Genomic DNA, 24,343 nt, shown 5'->3' with positions numbered 1-24,343 from the left:
GTTACAACAGCACACCGACCACCAAGGTACCTACAGTCGTCCCTCATAGTCCACTGGACCCCTCCATACTTTACTCCTTACCCATCCCCTGCCCCTCTGCTAGGCTCAATTCTACAGTCAGATTGAGAGTTAATATTTTAGTTTAGTTCTGTGTGTTCCTTTGTTTTCCTTCTCTATGTTCCACATGAGTGAAATCATCCAGGATTTGTCTGTCTTCTTCTGGCATATTCCTCTTCTCATACTACTCGGATATGGGGCGGGGGGCACAATAAGATGAAATCTTTCCATTTGCAACAACAGGATGGAAGTGGAAGGGATTATTATTGTATTCTTAACACTGTGGAACTGTGACTGGTGCATAACAGGAACCCAAATAATATTTGTTGAATGAAAGAGGATATAGCATACATTTCCATTAGACTGTTCACTCATTGGCACTCCTCTCTAATAAATGTCTGTCAAGTGAAAAAAAAAAAAAGGACTTGTTACAACAAACATTACTAGTGACAGTATTTTTTGGGGCTGCAATCTAGCATACTTTTCATTTTCATGACACTGTTGTCCACATAGGTGTCAGGGTCTATGCCAGTCAGTGTATTTCTTCCCCTTGGTCTCAATAATTGGTCTTTTCTGGTTTATGTGGGCACCTGACTTATCGGTAATCTAATTAAAGTGATTCACAAGCTCTTCCAAGGACCAGTAGCTCACCAAAAACAGGCCATCCACGATGGAATGAATATTCCCCCATATGCAGGAATAAAGGGGTACATTGTGGAGAATTTAAAATCAAGCACACTAAGTACAGCTCAGTTGCTTTTTATTATCAACTTGTATTGGCAAGTCTAAACAATGTCAATGAGAAAACACCCTCCCCACAAATCTGTTTTCTCTTGTTGCCAACCTTCAGCCCTAACTTGGAACATGGTAGGTAGGATACTAGAATGAAATTACTGGTTTCTTTCTCTGGATTTAAATAGGGAAACCAACACCCTAAAAACTGCTGATAATCCTCTTGTGAAAAATGTGGGCATGGGAGTGGAAACACTGCAAGAGATGTCGAGCAAAGAGATGTATCTTGACAATGTAAACTGAGCCACATCCCAGATGATGGCACCCTAAACCTTAACATTTTAAGTTTACTTAAGCTAAAAACTTCTCTTTTCAACAGGCTATAATTTGTTTCAGAAATCTAATACCAGGAGAAAACACTTTATTTTAAATCATGATACTGCTAAGAGTAAAAAAATCTCTTAGATATCTTTAATTAATTAGTTTGTGCTTATTCCTTCTAGTTGGCAAACCTATTCTGCAAAAGGACCAAATGGAAAATATTTTAGGTTTCTATTTTAATATGATAAAATTAGTAAACTTACTAATTTTTACTAATATAATAAAATTAGTAAATTTTATTTACTAATAAAATTAATGAATGAAAAAAAAGACTTATTTTTTACCACCTCTGTTCTATCTACTGAACTCTGCCATCTTAGTCTAAAAGCTACACTTAACAAAATGTAGTTAAATAATTGTTACTGTAGGGCCTCCCCAGTGGCAAAGCATGTTGAGCACAGTGCTGTGAAGCTGTCCGCAGCCTCTGCAGTGCCCGTTCGATTCCCAGTCGGCCAGGGAGAAACCCATATTGTGTGGCAGACCTCTCCTGTCTCGCCCGCTGCTCCTCTCAGCAGTGCGTTTGGTCCGTTCTGCCTGTTCTGCTCTCTGCTCTGTCTCTGCTGAATCCTCTCACCCTCATGCACCTCTGGCCTGTACCCCAGCTCTTTTATAAATAAATAAATCTTAAAAAAAATTATGATTGTATTTGCATGGAATTTTATGCACAATTAAATTCTAACTTCATAAAATTTTCATGTGTTTAAAACTATCTTCATCCTTTAATTTTTTTCCAACTATTTAAAATTATAAAAACCGTGCTTAACTTGAAGCATATAAGTCATAGTTTGGTGATACTTTGTTTCAGACCATTTAAAATATTAAAATACACACATGTATATCTATACTCATGAAAAATAAAATAGTACTTCATGGTTTTGAAATTTATAATGGTACTGATTTACACATACCACTCTACAACATGCTTCCATAATTCAATAAAATACTTTTAGAAATTTAACCGTCTTGGTCCAAATTCTCTCTTTTATTTATTTTTTTATCATTTTTATTTATTTATGCAAGAAAAATAATTGCTCCAATAAGGGAAATGTTTTTATAAAACTTGAAAACCTGTTTTTAAAAGCAGAAATCACTGTCCAGTTCTAGAAATTCACTTTATATTATTTTTTCTTCTGGAAAACTATGATTACAAACAGAAGTTCTCACAATAATTATGCATGAAAAGCATTTTAATCAAGAGCAATTTTAAGAGACCATAACGTTCTAATTAGAAGCAGAGCAATTTTCAAATTGCCCCATAACATTTACTTTTTTTTTTATTTCTTAAACTTTATCTTCTTAATTGATTTTCTAGAAATATAAAATGAAGTAGTCATACTAGATCTTTTCATTGTATGGGGAATATAACCAAGATGAAAATGCATACATTGTGCAAAAATGAAAAATGATGTAAGAAATATATTAAAAAAATAAAATAAACCAAGTCTGAAGAATTAAAAAAATAAATAAAAAATAAATGAGATAAATAAAATAAAATGAAGTATTCTCTAAGAAAATTATAGATGATAGCTATAAACACAGACTATCAAATCCTCTCTTTTAACTGCTTCTTAATACTTATAGTGACAATTCTGAAAGGTACTCAGGCTGTTTCTATCTTTTTTAATAATCTTACACATGCCACTTTATTTCCAGGAGTGGTATCTTTTTAGGGTAGATGCCCAATTATTCCTGGGAAATGAGTTAAGCATTTAAAAAATTTTAATGTATTTATATATTTATTTTTACATCATCATTCACTTTTGTACAATGTTTGCTTTCTCCCCTAAGGTGTAATACCCATAAAATTCCCATCACCAAATCAGCTGTGAACCATCACCGTCATTTTTGATTGCTGAGTAGTATTCCATTGTGTATATACACCACATCTTCATGATCCAGTCATCTGTTTTGGGGTATTTAGATGGTTTCCATATCTTAGCTATTGCAAATAATGCTGCAATAAACATAGGAGTGCATGTTTCCTTTCAAACTAATGTTTTTTGTGTCCTTTGGGTCCATTCCTAAGAGTAGAATTTCTGGGTCATATGGTAGCTCAATTTTTAGTAGTTTGAGGGTCTTCCACACAGCTTTCCATAGTGATTGGACTAGTTTACATTCCCACCAACTGTATAAGAGTGTTCCTTTTTCTCCACATCCTCACCATATTTGCTGTTTCCAGTTTTTTTGTTTTTTTTTAACATGGGCCTCACTGGTGTGAGGTGGTATCTCATTGTGATTTTGATTTGCATTTCCCTGATTATAAGTGATGGTGAGCATTTTTCATATGCCTGTTGGCCATATGCCTGATTTGCATTTCCTCTTTGAAGAAGTGTCCTTTTAGATATTCTGTCCATTTTTTGACTGGATTGTTTGCTTTGTTTTTTGTTGAGTTGTGTGACCTCTTTGCAGATCTTTGAGATCAGTCCCTTATCATTTGTATGGAGTGTAAATACTTTCTCCCAATCAATAGGGTCTCTTTGTTTTGGTTATTATCTCTTTTCCTGTATATAGCTTTTTAGTTTGATGTAGTCCCCTTTGTTTAACTTTTCCTTCATTTTCTTTGTTTCTGGAGATGAGTCCTCAAAGATGTTTCTGAGGTGTGTTTCATGGAGTTTTTGCCTATTTTTTTTCTGTGTATTTTATGATTTTAAATATTTTATCTTCAATTATTTTATACATTTTGGGTTTGTTATTGCGTGTGGTGTGAGGTAGTAGTCTAGTTTGATTTAAGCATTCAAATTTTTAAACTGTATGGGATCACATTCATCAACCCTCATAAACACATAAAATTATCAAAACTTTTAATAATTGAGAATAAGATAGAGGACTATGTTGTTTGAATTTTTGTTTCCTTGAATATTAGTGAGGTTGAATAAATTTTTATACCTGCACTGGCAATTTATATTTTCTATTGTATTAATTGATTTTATTTCTTTGTTTTGCAAATTTTTATTGAACTGCTTATCCTTTTCTTATGGATTTGTAGAAATCCTTTATATATTCTTGATGAAAAGCCCTTACTAATATATTGAAAATTTTTTTCCCAGAATGTTATTACCTTTTTAGTCTATTTGTGATTTTAAGCTTATCTTTTTATTCTATTAGTCTTTTTATTTTAATTCATCAATGAAAAGTCCTAACATTTGGTACAGTCAAACTCACCAATTTTTTTTTATTTTATATATTTTTTTACATCATTTTTCATTTTTGCACAATGTATGCATTTTTATATTGGTTATATTCCCATACAATTCCCACCCCCCTTATTTTGACCCTAATCCCTCCTACCCACCCCACCCCATTGCGTGTCTCTGGTTTATAGTTGCTTGTTGATTTTGATTTTTACTTTATTTTATAATTAGTGTTTCTTCTGGTCCCTTATTTAGGTTTTCTAAATTCCTGCTATGAGTGAGACATTCCGGTATTTTTCTTTTTCTTTCTGGCAAGATCCCTTCCAGCTCCATCCATGTTGCTGCAAATTGCATGAGTTTATCTTTTTTGATTGCCGAGTAATATTCCATTGTGTATATGCACCATATCTTCTTGATCCACTTGTCTATTTTGGGGCATTTGGGTTGTTTCCATAGCTTAGCTATTGTAAATAGTGCTGCTATAAACATGGGGTGCAGGTGCCCCTTTGAATTAATGATTCTGTGTCCTTTGGTTAAATACCTAGGCAAACTCACCAACATTTTTTAAAAGATTTATTTATTTATTTATACAACAACCGGGGTACAGACCAGATGTGCGGGAGGGTGAGAAGATTCACCAGAGACAGAGCAGGGAACGAAACAGGCAGACTGACAAAATACACCCTGAGGGGTGCAGTGGGCGAGACAGGAGAGGTTTGCAGTGCCGTGTGGGAACCTCGTGGGCCAGCTGGGATCAAAGCGGCGCTGCAGAGGCTGCAGACAGCTTCACAGCATGGTGCTCAACCACCTGCGCCACCAGGTGAGGCCCTAAACTCACCAATTTTTGATGACTTTTTGTCACATGATTTTTCCCTGTTTCAAGGACATAAATTTAATCATTCATTTTTTTATTTATTTATACTTATTTTAAAAATAAGTTTTACTAGCTTTGCATACCATTGTTTATTACATCTGCTTCTGGATCTATTCATATTTTACTGGAGTACATTATATACTATATCACTCAAAAAGGAACTTCCAATTTTACTCTGAGTGCCTTTGAATGACTAATATTTTTTGTGATTTTCATCACCCTCTCATCTGAAAGATTCTTTTGCTGCATGAATTCTACGTTCCAAATGATATTTGAGAAGCAATTCCAAAACAACTCGTAGCTGGTCAGAAAGGAAAGGACACAAATATACATAAACACTTGATCTAAGATGATAGAGAATAATTATTACTTTTTAATAATAATATGAATATACAGAGCAATTACAGTGTTGGAGGCATTATAATAAAAATATAATATCACTTGGGTGTTATTACTTATTATTATATGAGGTAGGTTCTATAGTGATCCCATTTTACAATGAAAAAGCAAATATTTAGAGAAGTGAGGTAATGTCAAAATTCATGTAGAGATTAATAATTAGACTGGTGAAACAGAAAGCTTGTTGACTAGTTTGACTTCAAAATCTCTACTGTTAATTAATGGAAGAGAACACCTATAATTTAATGTCATACATTCCAAATAAGACTATACCTTAGGCTAAAATTGAGTAAAACTGTCTTTTAAGACCTTAAATAAAATGAAATGTTACTAAAGAACCGACAATGAAAATGAAAGAGGAGGGCCTCCCTGGTGGAGCAGCGGGTTGAGCACAGTGCTGTGAAGCTGCCTGCAGCCTCTGCAGCACAGGTTCGATTCCCAGCTGGCCAGGGAGAAACCCAAATGGCGGAGCAGACCTCTCCTGGCTCTCCCGCTGCTCCCCTCAACAGTGTATTTCAGTCAGTCTGCCTGTTCTGCTCCCCTCTCTGTCTCTGGTGAATCCTCTCACCCTCCTGCACCTCTAGCCTGTACCCTAGTTCTTGTATAAAAATAAATAAATCTTTTTAAAAAAAAGAAAGAAAGAAAATGAAGGAGGAAATCAGCCAGATCTTTTTGGTCAATCTTCGTCATCCTCTCAGTTGACTATTTGTATAAAAGTAAGATGGCATTTTCAAAGATATCTCAATTAAAATTCTGTTAAATAAATGCAAACTATTTTCAGGAACGGCAGCCCATACGATTCAAATGACACTGCAGAATTTGTGATTTTCCACCAGAGAGAGCCTAACTTCAAAGAGTGTGCTAACTGACCTGGAAAGTGAAACATTCCTTTGTGCTCTCACTGAAACCAATACTAGGATATTGGCAAGAATTCTTAGTCAAAGATTTCATGTTAACCATCAGATAGTTGTCTATTCATATTGCCAATTTCTCTGTCATTACTTTAGGGTTTCTACTGACACTAAACTAACATCTAAATACATCCATGTTGATTTCAAACAACTTGGCTATTGACTTCCAAATAATTACTGTAATCTTTACCAATTATATGCCACTTTGGGAAGCAACTATTGTGTTGAGGCCACTTAATGAGCACTACTGCAGAAACTTCACTATTTGCTCCAACTGCAGCTGGGCCTGGACCCGGTGATTATGATATAGCCCTTTTGTTTCACACTTGTCAATAATAAATTTCATGCTAAATGACATCAATTACCATGATGGTTCTTTACTTTCATTCAAGAATATTTTGAAACAAATTCTGTCTCATGGTGACCTTCCTTTTTTAAACAGTTAAACTCATCCTTGAATTTTTAAGGACCTTGATGTCACTTGTATTTGTTAAGCATTGCTGTGTATCAAATTTCCCTAGTATTTATTGTATAAAAACAACAAATATTCATTTCAGGAATTCAGGTGCAGTTTAATTGGGTGCCTCTGGCTCAGGGTCACTTGTAAGATTACAATCAGAGTCATCCTGGGCATCTCTTTTCTCAAGACTGTACTGAGATGATCCACTTACATGCTCACTCATGTGACAATTGGCAGTTCTCTCCATAGGGCAGTTCACAACAAAGCAACTGTCACCCAATTGGAGAAAGTATGTGACAGATCAAGATAGGGCACTTGAGGTAGAAGTTACAATCTTTTTCTAACTTAATCTCAGAAGTGACATCCCATCACTTCTGCTATATTTTACTCATTGGAAGTCAGTCCAAAAAGTCCACCTTACACTCAAGAAGAGGGGATAATAAAAGGCTATGATTACCACGAGGGGGTCCTCCCTTGTGGTGGAGGGGGTTAAGCACAGCACTGCGAAGCTATCCACAGCCTGTGGAGGCTATCCACAGCCTCCGCAGCATGAGTTCGACGATCCCGGCCGGCCAGGGAGCTACCCACATGGTGCAGCAGATCTCTCCTGTCTAGCCCGCTGCTTCCCTCAGCAGTGTATTTCAGTCAATCTGCCTGTTCTGTTCCCCAATCTGTCTCTGGTGAATCCTCTAACCCCCACGCCCCCACTGCCCGCACACCTCTGGCCTGTACCCCAGTTCTTGTATGCATAAATAAATAAATCTTAAAAAAAAAAATACCAGGAGGCAGGGGTCATTTTTGAAGCTATCTACTTGACCTACTTATGCAGGTTTACTCTCTAGGCATTCAATCTAAATCAAAAGCCTGCCCTATGTCTAGCCCTAGAGCTGTCTAGAAAATTCAGTTTTGAATGGACTTTCATCTAGCTTCTGTCAAAAATGAATTTAAACTAAATGATATATTATAATAATAGACTGTGGTGGCAAATCTAATCCCAGGTTGATCAATAGAATCAACTTGGGGGCTTTAAAATATACATGGTTGGGCCTCCCTGGTGGCGCAGCGGTTGAGCGCTGGGTTGCGAAACTGCGCGCGGCCTCTGCGGCGCCGGTTCGATCCCCGGCTGCTCCCCGGCCACCGGAGGAGGGTCCCACATGGCGTGCAGACCTCTCCTGCCGCCCCCTGCTCCCCTCAGCAGTGTACTTCGGTCCTTCTGCCTGCTCTGCTCTCCGCTCTGGCTCTGGTGAATTCTCTCGCCCTCCCACGCTTCTGGCTGTGCCCAGTGCATGTATAAACAAAACAAACAAACCAACCAGCAAACAAATAAATAAAGCATGCCTCTATAAAAAAAAAAAAAATAAAAAAAAATAAAAATATACATGGTTGTATGAGTCCCATTTCAAGATTTACTGAATCAGAGTTTCTGAGAATAAGACCATTAGAATATATTTTATTTTTTAAATACTCCCCAGATAATGCTGATTGTCTATGTTTGGGAAAAGATGATACAAGTCTTACATTCATGACTCATTCCACTAAATTATTATTTTTCAAAATATGGTCTATTGAGCTGATGACCATTAAATCATAATCTATTAACAGGAAGTATAAGAACTATACCTTAAACAAGTGCTTAGATGAATCTTGTGGACTATAAAATTTATGAACTATCACGATATGTTTACTAAGATCTACCCTCAAAATACCTTAGTTTGGTTCCCTACTATTTTCATAACAAACTAAATTTGAGTTTTTACTTTTGTGGATACAAATTCAATTATAAAACATCAACCACAAAAAGGTATGTGGAGAACATTTCAACATTCTTTGCAAAATTACCATTAGGAATATTCTATTGATTGTGACTTGAGAAGCAAGAAACTGAAAGATAGCTTCATGTTTAATGACATAAATTATATCTGGTTTCTTTTTGATGTTCCTTTTCTCACATCATGGTTTCTCAACCTTGGTACTATTGACATATTCAGACAGAAAATTCTTTGTTAAAATCCATTACTACACTACCATTCAAAACATATTTTGTAATATAATCATCAACAGAGTCCAACATAATTTAATAGATTCTCAACTTCACTATGACCTTTTGAGATCTATGAAATGACCTGTCACCCTGAGCTGCTTGTTTACTTGTCTAACAATTTAGCTAGCATTAACAACAATTATTCAAAAATAAATCATAGTTCTTTCATGCATGATAGCATATAAAATATATCCATGGATGCTACAGCAGATAACAAATTATATAAGATGGGGCAAGTAAAGGGGAGATGAATGTAAATATAAAGTTAACATTTATTCTTCATAGTATTTGTGTATCCATTGTTCAGGAAACTATAATAAGAAGTTTGTTTGATTTGGGTTCAGATAAGTAGTGGTCCAGAAGAGTAAGTATTTATTTGTAGTATTTGAGACCCTGTTAGTCTTAGATTTCAGAGCTGGTTCTCATTAAAACCACTAGCATTTCTATTTACACTTCTTCCTGTCTGTTGACATTTTGTAAATAAATATTTAGACACTAAGTGATTATATCTACAGGCCTTCAAATATGGGGATAAAAAAGTGAAAAATATTATCATCTGTTTCCTAAGTTTGCATGTTTTATCTTATATTAATAATGCTAATTAAAACCAAACAGGACAAATAAAATTAATGGGAGATTATTTTTGTATATATTCACATAAAAATGCATAAGAATCAGTAATTTAAGGATATCCTGTATTTGTATAAATTAGAAAATATGTATTTTGATAAAATTCTTTTTCTATTTCTAAAAGATTTTAATTCTAACAGAGATATACTCTTATGTTACATTTAGGATTCTGTTTTTCATTACAGCTATACTGCTTTACATAATTAGAAGGCCACTGAAAATAAAAGTAGTTTACTTTCATTCAATTAACACTAATTGAGTGTATATATTATGCAGATGTTGTGCCAGGTGCCAGGAAAGACTAAGATGAATAATCATGATTCCTGCCCTTGGGGAGTACACAGTCCATGGAGGATACAGATAGTACGTGACTAATGGCAGTAGAAGTATTAACATACTGAGCTGTGGGATAGGAGTGAGGGACCAGTAAACCTTCTGGAGAGTGACTGGAGGTCACAGTGCACAGTGGAAAGATGTTACAGAAGATGGACGATAATGATAGTCTGCACACTTTTCATTCCACAGGAAAAAAATGAAGTCAAAGGATTTCCTCAACTATTCTGGAGTTATACAAAAGCTGTTAATACATATTTTGCTGCTTTTTATCATAGCAAAATAAACCAGGCTTTATAAAAAAAAAAACTAGCCAGGGGTAACAGTTACCCTTAAAAGTGTTCCAAATCAAAAAATAAGTTCTGTAGGTATTTAGCATGTTTGGTTTCAAATGCAAAGTCCTTTCTCCTAGTCTAACAGCATGACTTTCACTGTTGTGAAGCAAGAACCAAAAAAACTTAAAGTGATAAAACATATGGAAGAATACTTTAAGATAAACTATCAATTTGGATATATTCCATTTATTGGAGATCGTGCCAATCATAGGCTCAATGTTTCATGTTTCAACCATTTCTCCCCATACTAGAATGGTAGCTAAGGATTTGAGTCCATCTTTAAGCTACCATATATATAAATATATGTATCAAGTATATATATATATATATATATATATTTGATATAATAAAGCCCAAGCCAAAAGCACTGTCACCCTTGCCCATTGAAGTTCCAAGGAATACCCATGTGCAAAAGTCCAAGGTAGCAGCAGCAGCAGCAGCAATGGCTCTAGTTTCTTGGTTAGTTATCCTTTTATTCACATGTCCTGCCTCCAGCTCAAGGTTTCCTGCCTTTCTCATTACTAAACTCTACTGTTAGGCAAGGAACTGATAGTTACATTTTGGCATAAATTTAAGTCACAGGATTAATTCTCTGCAATACTTGCTTTTAAGGACTTAGCTTAAATTGTGACTACAATAAACTTTATTTTTTTAAGATTTATTTATTTATTTATACAAGCACTGGGTAGAGTCAGAAGCGTGGGAGGGTGAGGAGGATTCACCAGAGCCAGAGCAGGGAACAGAACAGGCAGAAGGACTGAAGTACACTGCTGAGGGGAGCAGCGGGCGGCAGGAGAGGTCTGCGCGCCATGTGGGACCCTCGCCCGGTGGCCGGGGATCAAACTTGTGCTGCAGAGGCTGCGGGCAGCTTCACCGTCCAGCACTCAACCGCTGCGCCACCAGGGGAGGCCCCCACAATAAACTTTAGATATTTACAAAGAAGAGAACTGATTGAATGGATTGTGTTAATTCAGTCATCTCAGTACTCGGCACAATGTTGAAAGTAGGAGAGACTTAGTAAATTCTCAATAGCTGGTTACTGGATTTCTTATCAAATATTTACTTCCTTGGGGGCATAGGAAAGCAAATCATGTAATTCTATGTCTTCAAATAATATTAATGACTATCTATAATAGCCCCTTAACTATATAGATTAGAGAACTAATGGCCAAAAGCCAAGAATCTGGAGTTTAGGGCAGCATAGTTGGAAGTGGAGCTCAGATCTGACCAAAAGAGAGTTCTCACTATGCAACATATGCAACATGCTATTTTTTCTCAGAGCAGGCAACAGAGTTTCCAGTGCAAAAGACTAAAGGTGGATACATCAGTGTTGTGGCAATTTGAGATCACAATCTTAGATCAAATTTCTGGTTAGCCTTCATCAAAACATCAGTCCAGTATCAGCCAAAAGTTTCTGAAGTGTGCTACTGGTCAATGATTTCCACTTTAATCCTTGTTTTTAGAGAAATTAATCATCTTAGTTATTATGCTCTCTTTGTATTTCATCATTCATGCCTCCTTATTGCAGTGAAGTGTATATATTCCATTTTCACTGAGAACTGTAAGCCCCACTGAAACAATTTTTGGGAAAAAAATATTTTTATTTGTAAAGCAAATCTTCCATAGTCTTACCAGCCTATAACTATCTCTGGCCAAGCCATAAAATGAAATTACAGTTCCTTGAATAACTAGTATGATGACTTAGAAACGGTGCCCTATTCAGCTACAGAGAATTTAGTCTCCAATGTGGGAATGTTTGTGTACTCTGCGCACCTAGTCTGCCTTCTGGGGTCTCTTCAGACTTCTGCTCACTACTCTACCTGGTGAGCTGACACTAGCTTTGCTGCAGATCACTTGTGATACTGAAGAGGCAGTGTCTCTCAAGTTATTTATTATCCCTTCTCTCTATCCCAAGCTTTCTCAATGGGGGTGATATTGTGTCCACAGGGGTGAAAATTGGTTGTTGTGGGGGTGAAAATATCTAATTCATTTAATGTAAAAAGTGCAGAAATGTATATAATACATAAACAGGTACATTTTGTGATATTAAAATTTAAAATTTCATGGAGGAGGCAACTGGGGGGATATTAAAATTTCGTGGAGGAGGCAACTGGGGGAAAATGTCTAACAAGGCTCTTTTGGGGCTTGAAAATGAAAAGGGAAAAAAAGAGATTGAGAAACACTGCTGTAACCTTTCATCCCAAGTACAGGAAGAGTCCTTTCCCTTAACTTTCTATAGTCCAGCTGGGGCCAACCTGCACATCTTCATAAGACTTTACTAAAGATTCGAAGGGTTAAGAAGATGAACAAACTGGGGCAGGGCTAGATCTGGTCCCACTTGGAACACATCTTCCATAGGGCAACTCACAATGAGCCACTCTGCCTAGTTCTCATCACTAAGGCAATCTTCTCTCCAGGAGACATCTGGACGTGTTCATATTTAGGTTTCACATTTCCCCTCTCCAATTTCTTCCTCTATCCAGGAGCTGTCACTTCCCTGGGTGATTGACCATGGGAATTCCCACTCCCCCTAGAGTATTCAATGCATAAAGGGTGACCTTGTCTCATGACCTCCAGAAAGAAAATTCTATTGGAATGGGAACCCTAATCTGATGCAATAGAGTTTCCACAACATGTGACATCTGGTCTTAAATTATTCTAAGATTATAACCTCAACAATTTAATCTAGGTTCAGATTAGTTAAACCCAACTCAATACTTTTTCAGTTTCCCTTCTGTATATGAGATCATAGTAGCAAACCTTTACAATCATATCAGTGATCGTACTGCTCAAACTACAGTATAAAATTTAGAAAAAGGTGAAGTTCTTTATATTTTTGCCTAAGTATAATAGTTAGGTAATCATGAAAAATCTATTATTACTTTGTCTTCCTTTATTCTGAAAGTGTGACAAAGAGTTCCCACAGAGTTTTCAGTTGTTGGGTAGTTAATATATGGTTTCATACTATTTTAGATCAAGGTGTACACTGATGGTAAGTGAAAAGATTCCAGCAGGTTAATCAACTCATCCCTGCTTGCCTAGGACTCTCTTGATCTTAGCAGTGAAAGTCCCAAATCCCAGGAAACCAGTCAGTCTTGGGCAAACAAGTTTCCAGCTTAGTTCAATGGCTATTTGGAGACCATTCTGGCAAAGGTGACATAATCTCATGACAGGTATTATCATGATTTCCTGTGATGCAGCCGTGGGGTTCTTTTCTTGATGCTATATTCTCCCTTGTCTTATTTCTCACTTTAAAAAGCAAAGCTATGTAGCAACATTTTTTTTCATATATTAACAAATTAAGCATTTTTATCTTATAATCAATATGTGAATACCCATGTCTTTCAGAAACTGGACATTTAGATGGTCATTCTGTAACAGCCCTTTGCAATAGGAGATGCTATTATTTTTGACAGCAGGAAGTGCGTGAATCATCATAGGTGGTAATGACAGTTTGATGGTTGTCAAGAAAAAACATTTTAAATATTGCATGATACTGCTTAGCCCTCTGCCCTTCCTTGTCAATGCCACTGCTGTGTCTCCTGAGAGTCCCAATATGTTAGGGCATGTCCATTAAAAATTGAAGCTGTATAATCTATTACAATGCAAAATAGGAATCAGCTTCATGCTGTGGGTAGCATTGAAACAGGCTTGTTACAGTTACAAAGATTGCTCTGATAAGAGCATCCCCAGTTGACCAACATATGGGTACTGATGAGGCTATGTGTCTTTCATTTAATTTATAGTTGGAGCTCTCACCTTTGAGGTTTAACTAGCTTTTCAGTGGTACATTTTGCACCTGTTCAGTGTTACTAATCCCAGAGACTATTTTCTTGTTTATCCTGCAGAATTATCTAGAGAAGCCAATTAAGAAGGAAAAAAAAAGCAATTCGGGGAAATAGAAATGATCAGTAGCCTAGAGGTTATGAGACAGAGCACCTGAAGGAAAACGAATTCATCTTTGAATTTGCTACTATAATTTAAATAAATGTCATATATTAGGCGTGTGTGTGTGTATATATATATATACATATATATATATATATATACTTTTTTCCACACATACTTCAGGAAGCTTTTAATGAGCTATGAAAACCTCTATTAGTTCATACATATATATTTTAGATATTTATGAACTTCCTACTGCATAGATTAACAACTACAGACAACTCTTCCCTCTCTCTTCTCCAGAAAGAATAAGGTTCAATATTGTATAACTTCCATATCAGCTAGAAGGAAGTAAGAGATGTTTGCATTTCTATTTTACGAATGGAGAGACCATTGCACAAAAGTATCATGATATCTCCAGCAACTTCCTAAGTGCAAGCATGCCTGAAATATGATCCCACCAGGCTCTTTCCTTCCTGTGATTTATCCTGTGAACATCTGTGAAATTGTTCCCATTTTTTTCCATTTTTTTTTTGGTTTTGTTTTGTTCTGAGAACAAAATTAGGCTTTCAAAATATTTAATTTCTGGTAGCTTTTTTAGAATAATACCTACGCACCACCAGGAAAGAAACCTAAACATTAGGTATTGGTATTGTGCAACCTAAAGAGGGAAGATATTGAATTTAAATATATGAACTGAAATAAGTGGAATATTTCTATACTCTGAAGTATCAATTATAGAAGATTTTGCTTTTGCTATCTTGAGATTGTGACTTATTTTTTTTTTTTTTTTTTTTTTGCTATTACTTCATCTAAAGCAGTCACCTCATCTATGTCCTAATTCAATTGTGGTAGTAAGTACTGGTATTGCAGGATTAAATCAAATCAGCTATGGAAAATTTATTCTACCTATATTAGAAAGATTTCATAGTGTCCTAGTTGCTTAAATGATGGCTTATATTTCATTAAGATACAATTATACAATATTTTTGTGATATTTAATTATGAACAAGAGACTTGGCTCCCTACATTAGATAGGGAGTCCTGACCAAATATGCAAGTTGAACTATGTGTTTCAATTTCAACCAACTCAATCTCAAAATTTCAGATTCTCAAAGAATTGTTGCAATGCTTTTTCAATAACCCAATCCTGATATGGGTTTCCCCTCAGTTAATAAATGAATAAAATATGCACTAAGAATTTCAGACTAATAGAGAGTTGGGAAAATTAAGCAAGTTTAAAGATAACCAAAGTTTTTGAAGTTTTGATATATGCTTATTATTTCCTTTGTTGTTTCCCTTAGCTAAAAGAAGCATTTAAGGCATGAGTGCAATTGGATGCAATGAATGTTCTTTTAAAGTAAGTGTTGGGCCTCCCCGGTGGCACAGCGGTTGAGTGCTGGGTTGCGAAGCTGCCCGCAGCCTCTGCAGCGCTGGTTCGATCCCCGGCTGCTCCCCGGCCACTGGAGGAGGGTCCCACATGGCGCGCAGACCTCTCCTGCCGCCCGCTGCTCCCCCCAGCAGTGTACTTCGGTCCTTCTGCCTGTTCTGCTCCCGGCTCTGGCTCTGGTGAATTCTCTCACCCTCCCGCGCTTCTGACTGTACCCAGTGCTTGTGTAAATAAATGAATAATAAAAAAAATAAAATAAAAAAATACAGTAAGTGTTATCATAATATAAAATTTATTTTGAGAATTTAAAAAACTTTTCTTAAAATCCAATGGAACTAGTATATTGGGAAGCCTGGAATATCCTTCTAGTAACCTGATTAAACTCTCCTGCCTACTCCCAAAAGAATTTGACCCGATTCACAAAAATGCACACAAAACCAAAAGATGATAAACAAGTTAGGAAATTAAGGAGAAAGGAAAATTAGAACTATTAAAAATGAAATCTAAATAAATGGCAGAAAATGTGGGTCAGGAATTCCACCATTAGCTCTTTCACCTCTGTACCAGTGCTTCTCAAGTTTCCCTGGACCTTCAAATCAACCAGGAAGCTTTAAAAATACAACCATATCTGAAACACCATCTGAGACCCATTACATCAGAATACTGAAGGTGGGATCTATACACTGCTTTCTTCAGAAATGATGTAGATCATTGTAATAGGTAACCAAGATGAAGAATCATTGCCCTATCCCAAAACAAAAACAAATATTCCCTCCAATGTGTTCTATTCAATATAAAGAAGGTCACCACACTTTCAGAGCAACTGATTCTTTTATATCAATATTTGATTTGGAGGCCTCCCTGGTGGTACAAGGGGTTAAGACACAACACTATGAAGCTATCTGTGGACACTGCACATGAGTTCAATTCCCAGCCAGGGAGGTGACCAACATGGAGTAGCAGACCTCTCCTGACCTGCTCGCTGCTCCCCTCAGCAGTATATTTCAGTCATTCTTCCTGTTCTGTTCCCCACTCTGTCTCTGGTGAATCCTCTCACCACCCCCACCACCCCCACACCTCTGGCCTGTAACCCAGCTCTTCTATGCAAAAATAAATAAATCTCTAAAAAAATCCATTTGGATTCTTTTCAGGAAAAATTAATTTGTCACAACTTGTTTTCAAGGTGCTTATCATCTATGGAAGCGAAATCAGAAAATGCCAGAGAGCCTGAGATGAAGAAGGATTAAGTGCTCAATGGTGTTATAATTACAGTGTCCTGGGAAAAAGAAGAGATGCATTATAACTAAAGAGAAGAGTGTCAAGATTACAAAAGGATCCACGAAGGAGATGTCCCTTGATCCACGCCTTGAGGACTAAGAAACAGCCGTCTTGGGTGATGAAGGCACTTGCCGCTAAGAGCAGTGTCAGCAGAAAGGGGAGAACTGTTCCTGTGTGCTGAGAGTTCCAGGTAGGAGAACTCAGTATAAGGGGAAAAGAGGTAGCCAAGTAATTACACTCAGAAGGAGTTCTCATACCACATTTCTTAGATCTTTTTTTTTTTTTTTTGAAATCTGGATGCAGCAGGAAGAAAATTCCCATTTGCCTGCCCTGGAGTTAAAGAAAAATGATGGTGGCCTGTGCATGTGGCAGGATAATTAATTGCACCATTCCATTGTCCTTCTCTCCTTAAACTTTTTCCGCTTCCCATTTTTGAAGCAAGTTACCAGGCGTCGAGTTCCTTACATTTCTAAAAGTTGGAATTTGAGTGGGTTGAAAGGCAGAAGAAGCCCAAAGCTGTCTGTATTTAGAAAAGTCTTAATCAGTTGATATCTTACCAGTGCTGCAGAGAGTAAGGGAAGAGGGGCCTTTTAACAGGCCAAAGGGATGTGGCATAGAGCTGTCACTCTGAGCCAATCAAGAAAGGGTCTTAGCAGGGGGTTTCCAGCATTAGCTAAGATTTTCCTACCTACAGTAGTAGGCATTCAGTAAGTCAGGGCACTTGAAGGAAACACAGCAGGCAAAACCCCCGAGAAGTCAGTAGCCCCCAGGATATAATGGCCCTGACCATTTTGTCCCATTTCCATCTACCATATAACCTCAGAAAGTCAGGCACAATCAAGAGTGAGAAAGGAGGAAAAGGGCCTGTAATAACTCAGATACATTCCTTAATGCTCTGAAGAATGACAGAAGGAAACTAGTTCCCACACACTCAAGTTTGGGGACCAAAATTGGTATATACATATATGTAGAACTTGGCCTACAAAACAATGGTGCATACCTTAGACTGAACAGGGTAGGGAGAACTGGAATCAACTGAGTTTTCTGCCTTTAGCTATTGGCAGAACTTTTAGAGCAGAACTAGCATTTATTATATACAAATTAAGTGCAAGTTGGTATTTACTTACATCATCTTGAATTTATCTTCATAGCAATCCTATCAATATAAAAGAAGAACCACTTTTACCTCCATTACATATGAGACCCTGCCTGTCAACTGGATAAGGTCACCTTGACAAGGATAAAGGGAAACCAGGCTTCAACTGTAGGCTGACATGACAAAAACCTGTTTCCTTCACATCACCCTTACATATTCCCTCCTACAATCTTTATGCTGCTATTAGCAAGAACATAAGCTAATAAACCAAAGGATAGAAATGTGTCGGAGGGGGACTTATCTATTACTTTCCTTCCTTGACAACATGGAAAAACTAATAAAAATGGCTGAACAATGCAGGTCTCAAGTGTCCTTCACTCCCTTATAGGGATAACTGGGAGAAAAGAATCTCCAATATTACCTAGTTCGTCGTTCCACTGTATCTCTGCACATTCTTTCCTTTTCCCGTGACTGCAAATTTTTCTTTGCCGAAGACTAATGTCATTTACATTTGTTGTTCTGTGATAAAGGCTGTCATAACTTTAAAATAGCTATCTCACCAAAGTTACCTTCAAAGAAAATATCCAAAACTACATGTTTATAGATCTCTGCCTCACTACTCCTTATCTTAAAATGAATATTTGAGAAGGGAATTCTTCACCATACATTCACTGGAAAGGAAAATGGATTGTACTTTCCATATGCAAGGCAGTATTTTTGATGATCATTGAGATATTCTGGTACTTTATGCACCTGTCACTTAGTTCAGTCATAGCAGTTTTGTTACCTGATACTTGTTAAGTGGTATCAAGGGGCCAGTGAGAAGTTGAGTAAACAGAGGAAGCAATTCCTAAATGAAACTTGTTTTAAGAAGTGGTTTCTCCATAAACCCACTTCAAAATGGGACCTCATGAGTAAAAGAATCTTAAAACATTTCCTAACACTGTATTCCTCTGTCTTATAAAATGCATACCTAGGTACATTTTGGAAATCCCATTCTGGGATAGGGGGAGAAGAGAGGAGAGAGGAGAGAGAGAAAGAGAGAGATTTTGGAGTTTTATTTCCCACTATATATTATTCTTCAAGATTCACAATTTTCTAGAGTGGACATTTATAATTTATAATAATAGTTTATAAACAAAATAATGTAGAAGAGGCACAGAAATAGCTTCTCAGATGCCTCACAAGAAGGTGGACACTATATAACTATTGTTCCCCTATTATTAAAACTATAGCTTGAAAATGTCATTAAATGTCAATTAAAATGATGGAAGATGTCCTTTTAAGGACAGGCAATGCCTCTGAATGTCTAGAAATGAGTAAAGGGCAAAACTCTATCTGTAGTAAGTTTCATAGGAAACAACTGGACAAGTCTGCTCTACGGCACAGCTGACTCTGAGTCCTTCAGGAAGCTGGAAATAACTGAACACACAACTTCTGGACTTCTTCATAGTGGGTTCACCTTCCTTTGGAAATAGACCCTGAAGGGACTAAATGAAGTTGGCCTTCACAGCTTTGTCAGACACAACAGAAGGCAGGAGGACTTCAGGGTTTTTTCTTTCCCCAGCTTCTCACTCCCAATCTTTGAAATGTCATTTTAAAAATGAACTATCTTTATCAGTTTGTATATTTACCGCAGAAAGAGAATTTTGGAGACTGAATTTGAAATTGGGATCAGAAGAGCATCGATGGGTAAGGTGATGTGAGGTGACCTCTGGGATCCGCTGACAAGTTGGTCTGCTTGTGCTCTTATCCCTACAGGCATTTCTACCCACCGCTGCTGATTAAGGAGCAGCTCATGGCAGCTTCTGACAGATAGTGTGGTTATTTTGCTAGAGGAGCCTCATTTTCTAAGGATGAATTATGAAGACTTTTTCCCCTCTCTCTTTTTGTTTTAAAATAGGACTGTCTTATCTGAGAATGTGTTAATTAAGTTATCATGTATTGCCTTGTTTCTAGTCCCACACATTTGATATGAGTAAATTACTCTTTAGAAGACAGTTTTCTGTACTCAGAGTAGCATTTGGAGTAACTTCACCAAGAGAGCAGTGGGGACGGGCTGGGCATGGGGAATGGGCTCAGAGAGAGAAGAGCAAAGGAATGATCAGATCAAGCTGAAAGGCGCACAGAATCCCTGCTGTGGCTCTTGGTCAGGTTCACTTGTCTTTCTTTTTTGCCTCCTAATCAGACTTGATATTACCCATTCATTGACTTCCATTTCCCCTTGACACTCCCAAACTGGCTTTTTACTAAATAAATCTCTTTGCTGCTGAACCATGGCTTTCCCAGTCACAAAACTACCACCTCTGTTGCAATGGAGTGTTGTGCTTTGGGAATGGAAGCATCCACTGCAGAGCCCACTGGCTCAGACATCTGAAAATTCAAGTCAAATAAATGAGCATGTAGTAGGCACCTATTGTATTCAGTGACCCTGGGAAAGTGCAGAGAAAGGCAAAGATTAAAATGTTGTCTCTGGCCTAGGATAGTTTGGGCTCTATTCTGGGGACAAAGTTATTGTTTTCAATAACAATAGCAAGCACAGCAAGAGACCTGTCGCAATGGAGGAAGGAAGAGAGACCTTCTGCTGCCCTACTCCCACTTCCCCCCACCCCCAAGCTCCTAACAAGGTGAGGTGTAACTTCATGTTCTCTGCATCTCAATGCCTCCTGCCCATCTGAGTGGCATTTGCTAAGCCCTTACTTATGACAAGGGATATCCAATGATGTGAATCTGAAAGGACCTACTAATCATTTGAAGTGCTACTAGAGAGGCAGGAATGAGGGTTGGAAGAACATTCTAGTAGAAAAAGAGGTTATGTGAAACACATTCAGAAATCATAATCTGCCCAACTTCTGCCCTCACTGACCCCCACTTCATCTAGAAATTGGGAGGACAAAGTTCCATATAGGTAGTCAAAAACAAGACTGACCTGGTGAAAATAGTTTAGTTGATCTCCTAGCTCTGACACTGCTCCCCAGCCCGCATCTGTTTACTTCCTTGCCTTACTCTCACTTTCACCTGTAACCTTTCCACTTCTCATTTGCGACCTGTTGCCCTTTTCCTTTGCTCTGAACTCCCCATATGCCATCCTTAAACCCTGCAGACAAAGGCTATGAGGTCCCCAAGCTCATCTGAGCTTTCCCACACAACAAAAATTCTTTGTCCGTCTTTGGTAGGACTCTCCTGACTCCCTCAAGTATTCACCTTTTTTCTGTGAGTGGCATAAGAGAAATCCTGAGAGTTGATATGGCTGCAGAACAACATAATTGGGAGCCACACATGTTCATATTCTACTTCTTCCTTTTGCCTTTGGAGCACAGTCCCCTCACCCCCTAAAAATCTGCAACAAGTTCCTGTGCATCCTCAACTCTCCATTCTCCAACTCCCCCAAATGAAACTTGTCACACTGTTGTCTGAAGATCTAGTGCATGGCCTTGGCTTTATAATAAAAGGTTAGAAAAAATTTTTGTTTTCATCCACCTTCTCTACCCTATTTGTCCAATTTTGGCTTTCTGATTTTCTCTCATATCTTTGTAAGATTTCCTTCCAGACATTTCTTCAAATGATTTGACAACAGTCCTGTTATCTTCTAAGAACCCAATATAATTTTGACTGCTTTAGAAAAAAATGTGTCTCTTTTTCCATCTCATTAAGAAGCATTTGAAATCTCTCTGAAAACACATGAAAGGGGTATAGAAGGCCTCCCAGAATCCGAAAGTTCCATGGAAATTAAGGCCCATTAGTGTTTTGTAACATCAAAGATTCACCCATGCATTTAAAAATGTACTGTTTTGTTTCAAGTATGGGTGGGGTAGGACGTAAAAGCAAACTTACTTGCTTCCTAGTTTATCAGAGGAATCAAAGAATTGGAGAGAAGAGAAAAGGGGAGAACAGACAGCTCTGACTCTTTTCATCTCAGGTTATTTCTGAAATGACAAAATGATCATCCCATCGAGGCTCAGCCTTCTCTTCAAGTCTCAGCCTTGCCATTACTCTGGGGGCGGGGGTGGGGGGGGTGGGGGGAACTTACCTGTAAAAGAATCCCTGTTTTAGTCTCTCTGGCTACCAAGCCAGGGCAGATGTAGCCACCAGGTGTCACTGTTGCTAAAATAGCGCTCCACCTACAGAATCGATGGTGATTATGTATATGGAACTTAGTTTTCATTTGTTTTTACAGGGCCTTTGGAAAGCTACTTTTAGGCTGGCAATATCAGTTGCCTCTTTCACTTTAAAAGAACTGTGACATTGAGTAGGCTCTGATTTCTAACCCGGAAATTGGATAGAAGACCACTCCGATTTTTCAGGATAGGGTTAGTGTTAAATTAGAAAACCCAGGTGCAGCTGCATTTCTCAAGCAGCACTTGGAAATGGCTAAACAAAAGTTAGTTTAAAAATAAGGAATGGAGGACCTCCCCAGTGGCGCGGTGGTTGAGCACTGGGTTGTGAAGCTGCCTACAGCTTCTACAGTGCCGGTTCGATCCCCATGCGCCGGGTGAGGGCCCCACATGGCGCGCAGACCTCCCCTGCCGCCCGCTGCTCCCCTCAGCAGTGTACCTTCTAGGTCTGCCTGTTTTGCTCCCTGCTCTGGCTCTGGTGAATTCTCTCACCCTCCCGTGCTTCTGACTGTACCCAGTGCCTGTATAAATAAATAAATAAATCTTAAAAAAAATAAATAAGGAATGGACTTGGGAGATAGAAGTGTGGACGAGGGTTCTCAGTTTCTTTTGTTCTTTCTTTTTGAAATTGAATTTGAGAACTTCAAGAATATTACCTAGTACACAATTCTGGGTATTGTTAATAACTCTGCCACTGAAAAAGATGTTAGAGAAAACTAGATACCATAGCATTCTTTGACTGAGTCATCACATTAAAGTCATATTAAAAATCTCTATAGAGCCCTAATAAAAAGATATTTATTGACTTAGTTTGTTGACTTCAAAGCTCCCAAGTCTCTTTGTGCCAAGAACATATATTTTTGTTTATTAATACCCAGATTTGGAAACTTTAGTGTGGTTTGACTTTTTAGAAAAGAGAAACAAGAATGAGAAAGCAGAATCCCAGAGAACAAGTTCTGTTCACAAAGCACAGCCTGGGACGGTGCGGCTGGTCTAGAACTTCAGCTGTACAGAGTCTGTGCCAGCTCACAAGACCCAGTTGTGCTCATTCCTTCTAATCTGGTGTTTAGCAAAGTCAGGTTGAAAGCCTGAAATCGACCACAGTGGCTGGCAAACCACTACAACTGATTATTTTTCCCAGAAAGCAGATTTGCCAGCATAACATTATTAGAAGCAGGTGCCCAGATACCCAACCTCACAGTTCAATGACTTTTTTAGCTTCTAAGGCACTTGGAAGCAATTTGAGAGAGGGATGACCAAGACTTGGAATATTAGTCCTGCTAAATATATTTGATATATTCAACACCTATTACTGATGTCACTGGAAGGAGAATAGAATATATACCTCATGTGCCATAAGGTTTTCAGTTTTCCGGAGGATTCTAACCTACCTAGCCATAGCCAGTTAAATTCCAGGATGAAGGAACCAGCTGGCAAGTAACTCTCTCAATTAAACCCTGATCCTTGGGGGAGTTTCCAGGCCAGAACAAATTCAATGGCTTCCTCTACCATACCACTAGTTCAGTTTGTTTAACAGATCTTTCGGATCTATCCTCTTATACCAAACAGGGGTTTTGTGCCTCCCAGGGACTCTAAAATGTCTCTTGTGCTAACATGTTAATGTAAGAATAGAAAGAGAATTGACAGCCACTGCTGGAATATCTACTTCATGTCAGCCACTGCCAGCTCCACTAAACAGTTCCATGGAGGCCACGTGCCCAGGACAGGAATGCTGTGGACACCTGTCTGTCTTCTGCCTGTGCCTCCAGTCCCACACCCAGCAGCAGTGGTGCATACTTCTACACCCAGCCCCAGTCTTACGGAGAATTGAAATGCTGTCGAATTTAATAACATGCCCTTAGGCGCACACAAATATCCATCTACCAGACTTTCACTACCATGATTTTGGATACAGTCACTTCAGTAGACTGTACTGAAGTCCAGTAGACTGTACTTTCCTCCAGTAGAAGGAAAAAGGGGCAGAAATGACCTCCTGGCAGGCACATTCCTGAACAAGAAAGAACCAAGGAAGATACCACTCTGGTGTGGCCTCTGCCTGCTCTGTTTAAGATTCACCATTCTCTCAGTCGGGAGAACAGAAACTGAGCTGTTCTGTGCCTAGTGGGAGACATGACAGAAATACATAGGAAGACATAGAGAGGCTACTGGTGTTCATTGTTGGCTTCTGGGCAGAGAAAATATGGAGAGAACTAGAAAGTTCAAGTAGTTTTTACAAATATCAGTTTAGGTGTTAAACCAAAATGACAAGCTGCTTCGTGCTTCTTGAAAATG

General features: G+C 38.0%; 1 long non-coding RNA gene across 1 annotated transcript in view; it reads right to left on the bottom strand.

Annotated features, from left to right (window-relative positions):
• The window catches only part of LOC129145312 (uncharacterized), a 105,209-nt gene that overhangs the window by 35,816 nt on the left and 45,050 nt on the right, over window positions 1–24,343 (bottom strand). The gene's annotated exons all lie outside the window — the stretch shown is intronic.

The sequence above is a fragment of the Talpa occidentalis genome, unplaced genomic scaffold (assembly GCF_014898055.3).
Source record: "Talpa occidentalis isolate TD23 unplaced genomic scaffold, MPIMG_talOcc4v2.1, whole genome shotgun sequence".
Classification (NCBI taxonomy): Eukaryota; Metazoa; Chordata; class Mammalia; order Eulipotyphla; family Talpidae; genus Talpa; species Talpa occidentalis.
This window is presented reverse-complemented; position numbering and strand designations above follow the sequence as displayed.